The sequence below is a fragment of the Antechinus flavipes genome, chromosome 3, assembly GCF_016432865.1.
Source record: "Antechinus flavipes isolate AdamAnt ecotype Samford, QLD, Australia chromosome 3, AdamAnt_v2, whole genome shotgun sequence".
In the NCBI taxonomy this organism is placed as follows: Eukaryota; Metazoa; Chordata; class Mammalia; order Dasyuromorphia; family Dasyuridae; genus Antechinus; species Antechinus flavipes.
Window position 1 is genome coordinate 55252551 of NC_067400.1, and position 10637 is coordinate 55263187.

Below are 10637 nucleotides of genomic sequence, written 5' to 3' on the forward strand. Positions count from 1 at the left end.
CACGGGTGAACAAATCATCTACTTTTGGAGTTTCAATGAGAGATTAAGACTGAGGAGAAGGTAAGGCTGATGATTTTGCACAGCTCTCCCTCACTTCATCCAATCCACTTGCATATCATGGCATCACCTCTCTGATGTCATGGTCTACAAAGGACAAACAACAAGAACAAGTGATTTATCAGCCCATGGCCACACAGCTAACAGAGACTTGAATAAATTTGAATAAAGAAAGATTTTCATAACTCCAAGGCTAGCCCTCTATCCATTCTGCCATTCTGCCTCTCAATAATAATAATTAATAATAATAGGCATTTCAAAGTATTTTCCTTTATTACAAAGTGCTAAATGCTTATTAATTAAAAGTCAACTATTTAAAAACATCATAAAACATGAATGCAAACCAGCTGTTTACACACACACACACACACACACACACACACACACACAAAACTTGGAACCAAGCACTGTATTTTCTATTCCATGGGTTTTATTTTTTATTATTATTCCTGAGTCATTTGTAATGCTAAGCAGCAGCCAGTTGTAATACTAAATAGCTTTTAAGAACCATACAGCTGTCACAACTCACAAAAAAGGGAAACAATTTAGATTAGAGCTCATAAATTTGCATAGAATTCTCCTTTTGCTGGTGAAACATAGAACAGGCTGCAAGCTGTTATTTAGCATCCATACTGAAAAATAAGAAATGAAAACAACAGCATTTTCTAATACTGATCAAATCACTCACCCCAATTTCAGTCAAAATTTTAGTGAGTCCCCCTTGATTATCTGTGAGTTGGGAGACCAGTTCTCTGTCAACTTTCCATTTGATATTCAAAATACCAATTCTCCGACCTTGGATTCCCATCCACTGCCTCAAACAGTATGTGAGGGTCACTGTTACCCTGGTGATTGGAATAAAGATAACATTTACATCCTTTCAAGCATTTAGTTCCTTTACGAAAGAAATATCTCACTTACACAAAGTAAAATTCTATATAAATAAACTAACTAAACAAAGTTCTAAAATCATAGCAAGTCCCTTATTTTAAATAAGGCGTACAGGAGAAGAAAGTGAGGGCATTATAGGAGAGGAGGTAACAACCAGTTTTCCAGCCCCCACATTACAAATTTTTGAAAAATAACATTACATGATGGGAAGGTGCTCATTTTAGAACACAGTAAGACAAAAAATATTATAACTGAAATTCAAGGTGACAAAGCTTTAAGTGAAGCTCAACGCAAACCCTCTCATTCATAATTTCCATTAGCAATATTGTAGGATCTAATATGGTGTTATGTATTAGTGATGCTAAGTCCTCAAGCACTCCTCTTATGATCAGTTATATACCTCTAGAGGTTATAAAAAATATAAAAGCAAATATAAAAGCAGAAAGGCAGTATAACTTTTCTGGGGAAAAAAATCCCTTTTCGTGAGGTCATCTGCATTATTGGTCACTCCTAACAATGGCAGTTCAAGGAGCATGGCACCTACACAAAAATTGATCATGTATTCCTTAAAGCATAAAAGCCTCACACTCAAATGCAGAAAGGCAGAAATAGTAAATACATCCTTTTCAGATCATGATGAAATAAAAATTACATGTAATGAAGAGCAATGAAAAAACAGACCACAAATTAATTGGAAACTAAATAACCTAACCTTATAGAATGAGTAGGTCAAACAACAAATCATAGAAATGATCAGTAATTTCATTCAAGAGAATGACAATAATAAGACAACATACCAAAACTTATGGGATGCAGTCAAAGCAATGTTTAGGGTAAATGTTTTATCTCTAGATGCTAATACAAATAAAGTAGAAAAAGAGAAGATCAATGAATTGGGCGTGCAACTAAAAAAGCTTTGAAAAAATGTAACTACCAATTAAATACCTAATTAGAAATTCTTAAAATCAAAGGGAAGATGAATAAAATTGAAAGGAAAAAAAATTATTGAACTAATAAACAAAACTAAAAGTTGGTCTTATAAAAAAACAACAAAATAGATAAACTTTTGCTTAATTTGATTAGAAAAAGGAAGAAAACCAAATTATCAATATAAAAAAGGAAAAGAAGAAATTAAAGCAATAATTATGAGCTATTTTACCCAATCGTATGCCAATAGATCTGATAATCTAAGTGAAATGGATGAATACATATTAAAAAAAAAAAAGCTTTCCCAGATTAAGAGATGAGGAAATAAATTATTTAAATAACCCATTTTAGAAAAAGAAATTGAACAAACTATTAATAAACTAAGAAAGAAATCTCCAAGGCCAGATGGATTTACAAGTGAATTCTACTAAACACGTAAAGAACAATTGATTCTAATACTATATAAACTATTTGGAAAAATGCGGGAAGAAGGAGGCCTACCAAATTCCTTTTATGATACAGAATGTGTCATAAACTAGGAAGGGCCAAAACAGAGAAAGAAAATTATAAAAGTTTCCCTAATGAGTACTGATGCAAAAATTTTAAATAAAATATTAGCAGAGATCATAGCAACTTAGCACCAGGAAAATACACAATGAACAAGTAGGATTTAAACTAAGAACGCTGAGACAGTTTAATATCAGAAAAACTATCAACATAATTGATCATAATCAATAACTAAACTAATAAAAATCATATGATTATCTCCACAAATGCAGGAAAAGCATTTGACAAAATACAACACTCATTCTTATTAAAATGCAAGCAAGCACAGAACTCAATGGAGTTTTCCTTAAAAAGATAAGTAACATCTATCTATAATCATCAGCAAACATTTTATGTAAGGATAAGCTAGAAGCATTCTCAATTAAAATCAGCAATAAAACAAAGTTGCCCATAATCTCCACTATTATTCAATATTGTACTAGACATGTTTGCATTAGTAATAAGAAAGGAAAAAAAAATTGAAGGAATTAGAGTAGGTAATAAGGTTAATAAAACTATCACTTTGCAGATAATATGATAGCATATTTAGAGAATCCAACAGAATCAACTAAAAAACTAGAAGCAATGAACAACTTTAGCAAAATTGTAGGACATAAAATTAACCCAGATAAATCATCAGCATTTCTATATGTTATCAACAAAGCCCAGCAGCAAGAATAAAAAGAGAAATCCCATTTGTAGACAATATAAGCTAATTGGGAATCTACTTGCCAAGAAAAAGCCAGGGAATATATGAACACAATTACAAAACAGTTTTCACACAAATAAAGTTAGATATAAACAATTGGAAAAATATCAAGTGCTCATGGGTAGGCCAAGATAATATAATAAAACTATCAATTCTACCTTAATCTATTTATTTAGTGCTATATCAATCAAAATGCCAAGAAATTACTTTATAGAGCAGGAAAAAATAATAACAAATTTATCTAGAAAAACAAAAGGTAAAGAATTTCAAGGGAATTAATTTTTTTTTTGAATGCAAAGAAAGGTGGCCTAGCTATACTAGACCTAAAACTATATTATAAAGTAGTGGTCATCAAAACCATTTGGTACTAAGAAAAACTACTGACTGGATCAGTGGAATGAGTTAGGTTTACAAGACATAACAGTCAATGATTACAGTAATCTAGTATTTGATAAACCCAACCTCTCCACCTTCTGGGATAAGAACTCACTACTTGATAAAACTTGCTGGGAAAACTGGAAAATAGTGTGGCAGAAACTAGGCAATGACCAACATCTGACACCCCAAGATAAGGTCAAAATGGGTTTACAATTTAGATATAAAGGGTGGTACTCTAAGCAAATTAGGAAAACACAGGGATAATCTCTCAGATCTGTGGAGAAAGAATATATGGCCAAAGAAGAATTAGAGAACATTACAAAATGCAAAATGAATAATTTTGATTACATTCAATTAAAAATTGTTTGCACAAACAATGCAGTGAAGATTAGAAGGGAAGCAGAAGACTGGTGGGGAGGGGTAATTTTATAGCCAGTGTTTCTGATGCAGACTTCATTTCTAAAATATAGAGAACTGATTCAGATTTGTAAGAATGCAAGCCACTCCCCAATTGAGGGATGGTTAAGGGATACGAATGGGCAATTTTCAGAAGAAAAATCATATCAGAAAATGCTCTGGATCACTACTGATTAGAGAAATGTAAACTGGCACAACTCAGGAGTACTACTTCATGCCTCTCAGACTGGCTAAAATGACAGAAAAAGATAATGATGAATGTTGGAGGGAATGTCAGAAGGCTGGAACACTAACTAATGCATTGGCTATTCTGGGAAGCAGTTTGGGACTAAGTCTGAGGGGCTATAAAACTGTCCATACCCTTTGATTCAACAGTGTCTCTACTGGGTTTATATATCAAAAAGATCATGAAAGGGGGAAAAGGAACCATGTACAAAAGTGTTTGGTACGATCTTTTTTTGTAACGGCAAAGAACTGGAAATTGAGTGGATGTCCCTTATTTGGAGAATGGCTGAATAAGTTGTGGTATACGAATGTAATATAATATTAGTGTTCTATAAGAAGTGATGAGCAGGCTGATTTCAGAAAAGCCTGGAAAAACCTACATGAATTGATGATGTCAAGTGAAGTGAACAGAACAACATTGTACACAGCACCAATAAGGTTATGTGATGATCAACTATGATGGACTTAGCTCTTTTCAACAATGAGGTCTTGAATCACCTAGGAATGGAAAGTGCCATCCACATCCAGAGAGAGAATTATGGAGACTAAATGTGTACCAAAGCATAATATTTTCACCTTTTTGTTGTTGCTTGTTTGTGTTTTTTCCCTCATGTTTTTTTCACTTTTGATCTGATATTTTTGCTTAGCACGACAAATATGAAAATATGTTTAAAAGAACTGAACATGTTTAACTTATATTGGATTGCTCACTGTCTTGGGGATAGGAGAAATGGGAGAAGAGAGAGATAAATCTGGACACAAGGTTTTGCAAAGATGAATGTTGGAAACCATCTTTACATGTATTTGGAAAATGAAATACTATCAAAATAAAAAATCAATAAGGGCAGAAAGAGAAAAAAGTGGCAGCTCAATAAATTGTTACATATAATCACAATGGAATATGAGTAAGAAATGATGACCATGAAGAAGTCCGAGCAATATGTGAAGACCTATAATAAATGGTACAGAGTAACATAATTAGTACCAGGAAAACAAAATAAATGTATAATGCTATAAATAGAAAGAATAAGATCCAGAGACATTAAGTACATGTAGCTCTAACCATATTTAAAATGTTTAATTGGACAATATTTAATAAAATAAATAAAAATACAACAGAAACTAAATGTTAATTTTTGAGTCAATATGCAACCTGGAGGGATCCTTACATATAGTTCCTTTGAGTTTGACATCACTGTTGTAAACTGGAAGCTGTTAAGATTATAAAGACCACATTTGGGTACAAAAAAGATGTTGTAAAAAGTCAATTTATCACTTTCTTTGCTGAGAGGAACTGTGTGTCAGATATTTTTGATGTAGCAGTTGGGTTGAACTGTTGGTTTTTACCCTCTCTATTCTTCATTTTACAGGAAATATAGGTGACATAATGAAGGAATTGAGCAGATTAGGCCATAAGTGATTAATTGTGGAAATTGAGTGAACCACACTGAACCAGTCTGTGACTCAATTCTGGAGTTAGCTCAGTTCCCTTTCTATTCAATTATGGGTCTAATCCAATTTCTGTCTTGTGAGAAAATGTTATTTAATTATGAGAATTTGGAGGAAACTTTTAAGGTATTGTTTGAACCTGGCCTAGTGTGATTGGGAAGTTGGACCACCTCTACCTAGAGACTCTTAATTCACAACTTTGGTTAGGCTAACCAGAAACTCAGTCAGATCCAAAGATAGATGCAAAGAGTTTTCTCACAATTGTTTATCTCCCACAGTATTGATCAATCAATTATTGTTTTCATGTTCTCTTAATTGTTTAGATATGGGCAGGTGTGGAACATTTCTTTTTCTGGCTTCATTGTTCACTCTCCCCCTCCCAACTTAGAAATTCCTAAATCTTTCCTTCAGTTAGAAATCAGATTACCTAATGTTGTATCCACATTGTTTTCTTTTACTTAATTTTTTTTTTAACATATATGTCTCCACTATTCAGCGTCCAGTGTCAAAACTAAGAAAAGTGACTGATCCCAACATGTTGAGCAAATGGCATTCGTTACTTAATAAATCGATATGCTCAGATACTCAAAACTTTGTTTTTTTAGTCATTTCATTTTTTACCTATTATAACACAAATTATCAATAAAATTTATTTTTAAAAAAGAAAACAAAAATGCATTTCCTTCCCTTCATTGAAGAAGAGGAACTATGGACAATGAACACATATCAGACACAGTTGACATACTGATTGATTTTTCTGAACTTTTTTCCTTCTTTCTCAAGCTATATAACAAGAGATGTCTGGACAGCTGGAGGTGGTGGAGAAAGGGGCAAAGTCTCAATTTGAAAATGAAGGTGACAAATAAACAAAATGAACCAATTTCCTAAAACTGGCCAATAATAATATGGATGTATATGTGTACATCATACTCAAATTCATCAGGAGGTCATCCATCCAGCAATATCTGTGACAGATGAAAACTCAAATTTAAAAAGGCCTCAAATAAAAAGAGCTCTAAATAGCTAAAAGCAGTGAAACAAATTTCTTTAAGAAGCCAATCAAGCTGTGAGGATAGATGTCAAACAGGACTGTTAATGATGGAGTGGAAAGGCTCCTGGATGGGAAAATCAAAAAGCCAGAACTTCAATCTTTCCAGTAATCATTAGCTATTAGACCATAGGAATAAGGGTAAAAATTTGTCAAGGACCTGGGGGCCATTTACTCTCAATCCTCTCATGTTAGATGAAGAAAATAAATTCCAGAGAAGTTAATGTCATACAGGTAGCAAAGAAGTAAAAAAAAAAAAAAAGTAAAAATCAAGATTCAAATCCAAATCTAAATTATGATGATTCTTCAAGGCATTTAACTCATCACTTATATTCTCCAAATCTCAGATTCCTCATCATTAAATGGTAATACTAATATCTGTGGGACCCAACACACAGCATCCTAAAATTCTTTTTGGTTTTTAATCTATTAAAGCTGAAAGCTTCTGCCAACTTTTAGGACAATTCTGTACAATATAGGCAACAAATACATGTATGTAAAGCATTTTGTAAACCTAAAAGAGCCACATGCAAGAGGTGTTTCTACTCTTAGATCTCAGAAGAGAAGGAGCAAATGAGAAGACATTAACATCGGTGAGAAATGACAACTGCCAGAACTATTAAAAAAAAGGGGAGGGCCCCCAACTACTTCTTTGCTGTTGGTCTATGAGGAAAAAAGACAAGAGTTATGTTAAGGGCCCATAAGTTAATTTCACAGTATTCCAGCACAATGTATTTATGAAAGCTAAACATGCTGTCCCTGGTTCTCAAAAAGAAAAAAAAAAAAAAAAAAAAAAGGCTAAATTAGGTTCTGTAGACCATTTAAATTTAAGCAGTAGTTAAGGAAATGTTCACTCCTCTTTTAGACCTTTACTCTTTCCCTTTCTTTTTCAAAATGGTTAGAATATTTTAAGTTGGTGATTAAATAAAAGTTTTGGTTGGCTGGAACACGTTATCACTGTAGACATGAGGCTTGCTTATACAAGTATTGACAAGAGACTTGTGATTTCATCAGGGCAGGATTCCTACACTTACAGATCCAACCCACCTATCTAACAAGTTTTAAGAGACATAGAGACTCAGTGGCTAAGTACCTGAACTATAGCTACACACCTAATATAGATCAGAGGCCCAATTTTGAATCCAAACCATATATGCCCATAAATTCTAGAGCTGATAGAGACCACAAAAGTCATCCAACTCCCTCATTTTACAAATGAGACGAAAGAGATCCAGGGAAGATAATTAAGCCTTAGAAGGCAGATCCTTCCAGCAGAACCAGTAACAAGACTGAGTCCAAGGTAAGCTCTTTTTCCACAATATCCAAGTGTATTAAATCCTCAATAACAGAAGTGAATAGTTATTTATTTTTCTGAGATCGACAGTAGTTTGGCAAACTGGAAACTGTTACAAAACATCACTTCTAAGTACCAACTGCCAAATTGCTTCTGCTAACTCTTCTTTCAGCAGCATCATTTATTTAAGATTTTGAGAACCATTAAGTCTGAGCTTTAGCAAGGTTTCATCCAGTGGGGTCCCTCTCATTTTCCTGTGCTAATTCTTCAGGGAATGGCAGCAGAATTGAGTTTATCTAGGTAGCAAACTCCTCACACCTGTATTGTATTTCCCTCCAAGAGCTCACCTGCAAACCCGAGCTCCCACCCGACTCCCACGCTTCCCGGTCAGGAGGAGCGTCTACAACGCCCCCAAATTACGGGTCCCCGGAAAACTGGGAAGGAAGTAACAAGAGCCTGGATTGGGGGAAAAGGAAGGAAAAGGAACAAGGAACTCACGCTTTCTCTTTCGCATGCGTGCGTCCTCACGTCTCCTTACACGCACTTGCATCACCGCGCCACAGGGGATTTTCCGAGATGTCTTCGCTTTTCATTGGTTCCCAGGCCAGGGACTGGGAGGGTCTCGCTCGATGGAAACTGCCCATTATGCCCGGCCAAAGGAATAACCCCGCCCCCTAGAGCGGGTTCTGGCCAATGAGTATGTTTTCGGGGGGCGGGGCTGCGCTTGTAGAATTCAGCCTCTGGTCGATGTCAGCCGGACCCTGGCGGAAGGTGCGGCCAGCGGGACGGGGCGGGGCGGGGGCGGGGCAGGAGGCTAGAGGATCGGTTCACTCAGAAAAAAAAAAAATAGACCAATTTCTCCAGTTCCTAAACTCTGGATTACATTCTGTTTACGCAAAGAGATAAAGGGAGAGTTACGTGTGTGAACCTTCTTATCTCTGAATAAGCCTCAGTTTCCCCATCTGTAAAAACGGGGGGCGGAATTGATCTAATTTTTTTTTTATATGTCAAGTACCCCTTCGTCAGTGGGATGAATCCTCAGTAGCATTTTTAAGTGTCTAAAATAAAATCCATAGGATTACAAAGAAAACCAATTATATTTAATTATGTTTTTATTGCAATAGAGTTTGTATACGTCTATACAGTATATAAAAAGATCTGAGCTGGAGGGGGGTAGGGAATCAAGCGGAATGGTTCATTTATGTACTATCCTCATTGAACAGCGTACTATGTATGTAAAAGATACTCTGCCGTGTGTGCGTGTGTTTTCGGACTGCAGCTGAAGAATCCCTGCTAGATTTCTCAGGTTCCTTCCAACTCTAATGTTTTTGAGTCTTTATAGACTTATAGGTGTTTACCGAGAAGCTGAAAAACACCTTGGAAAACCACTGGGCGTTTCAGAGCATAGAAGATGACGTGGGATATTTTCATTGAAGGAGGCTCCTCTCCCTGATCATAAGACCCCGGGGAACAGTCTTGCTATGAAATGGAGAGAACAGACAGGGCACCTGACCTGTGATTTCTCCAAGAAATGCAATTACTAGAACAGTGACTTGGAGAGATAGGGTGTCAGAGTCTAAGGCAGTTTATGAAATGAACTTTGGACTTTTGTACCCAGAGACTCCATGGAGGCACAGGTTGTTTTATCTCTGACCCAGTTTGTAGGTATTGCTTGAGGTACAAGATTCCCTCTGGCCTTGAAGGCTTTTTGTTAGCTAAGTTGAGACGAGACTATATCCCTCTTCTTTATCATTTCTGGTAGAAAAAACTGGCTATACCATATTTTGATCTATATATCTATTGTTATTTTAATTTCAATCTACAATCATGCTAATTTCTAGCCAATTTTACATAGAGTTATAGGTGCCAACTTAAATATTTATTTTCCAATACAAAAAGTTATTGATACAATATTCAGATAAGTAAGCTAAATAGATTCCTTTTGTTTAGAGGGACTCCTATTTGATTGATGCCCATGCTCACAGGACATGCTATTGGTTTTATGCTGTTTTATTTATTAAAGTTACTGGCTTTGAAGAGATTGGCCTATTTTTCTAAGGCAAATGTTGCTCTCATCATATGAATTTAAATTATCTTTATTGTTATGTATTGGGAAAATAAACAAGATCTTTTTGACTGTACCAGATTGCCTTCTCAGTAACTAGTTCTTTAAACCACTTATGGATACCCTGCATTTTGGCATTTTGGACTAAAGAATCAGGGAGGTTTCTGATTGATGTAAAATGATAAGTGATTTAGAATTATTTTCTCTCCTCTTCAACTATGTCACTTTGAACATTTTGAATAAAAAAAAATTCAGTGTGTGGAGTGGGGAACACAAATTTATAGTTATTAAAAATTTACATAATACATATATTGTATTTAACATATATTGGTCTACCTGCCATCTGGGGAAGGGGGTGGAGGAAAGAGGGGAAAAGTTGGAACCGAAGTTTTTGCAAGGGTCAATGCTGAAAAATTACCCCTGCATAGATCTTGTAAATAAAAAGCTATAATAAAAAATTTACATAAAAATTCAGATGGGAAGCTAATAAATCATCTATACACATGTGTATGTGTATGCATATGTACATATATGCAATGTGTAACCCAGATAACCCAAATTTGCAAATTGTAGGGAAGATTTATTAAAATTTGAATCCTGACTTGTGATTTCCTTAATGTGAGGAACTTCC

The 10637-nt window shown here is 35.0% G+C and overlaps 1 protein-coding gene across 1 annotated transcript in view; it reads right to left on the bottom strand.

The window, feature by feature from the left end:
- RHBDD1 (rhomboid domain containing 1) overlaps positions 1-8491 on the bottom strand; it is a 183233-nt gene extending 174742 nt beyond the window's left edge. Inside the window, exon 1 of the mRNA XM_051983440.1 lies at positions 8440-8491. The gene's annotated coding sequence lies outside the window, so the exon portion shown is untranslated. The remainder of the gene's footprint in view (positions 1-8439) is intronic.
- Between the last annotated feature and the right edge of the window lie 2146 nt (positions 8492-10637).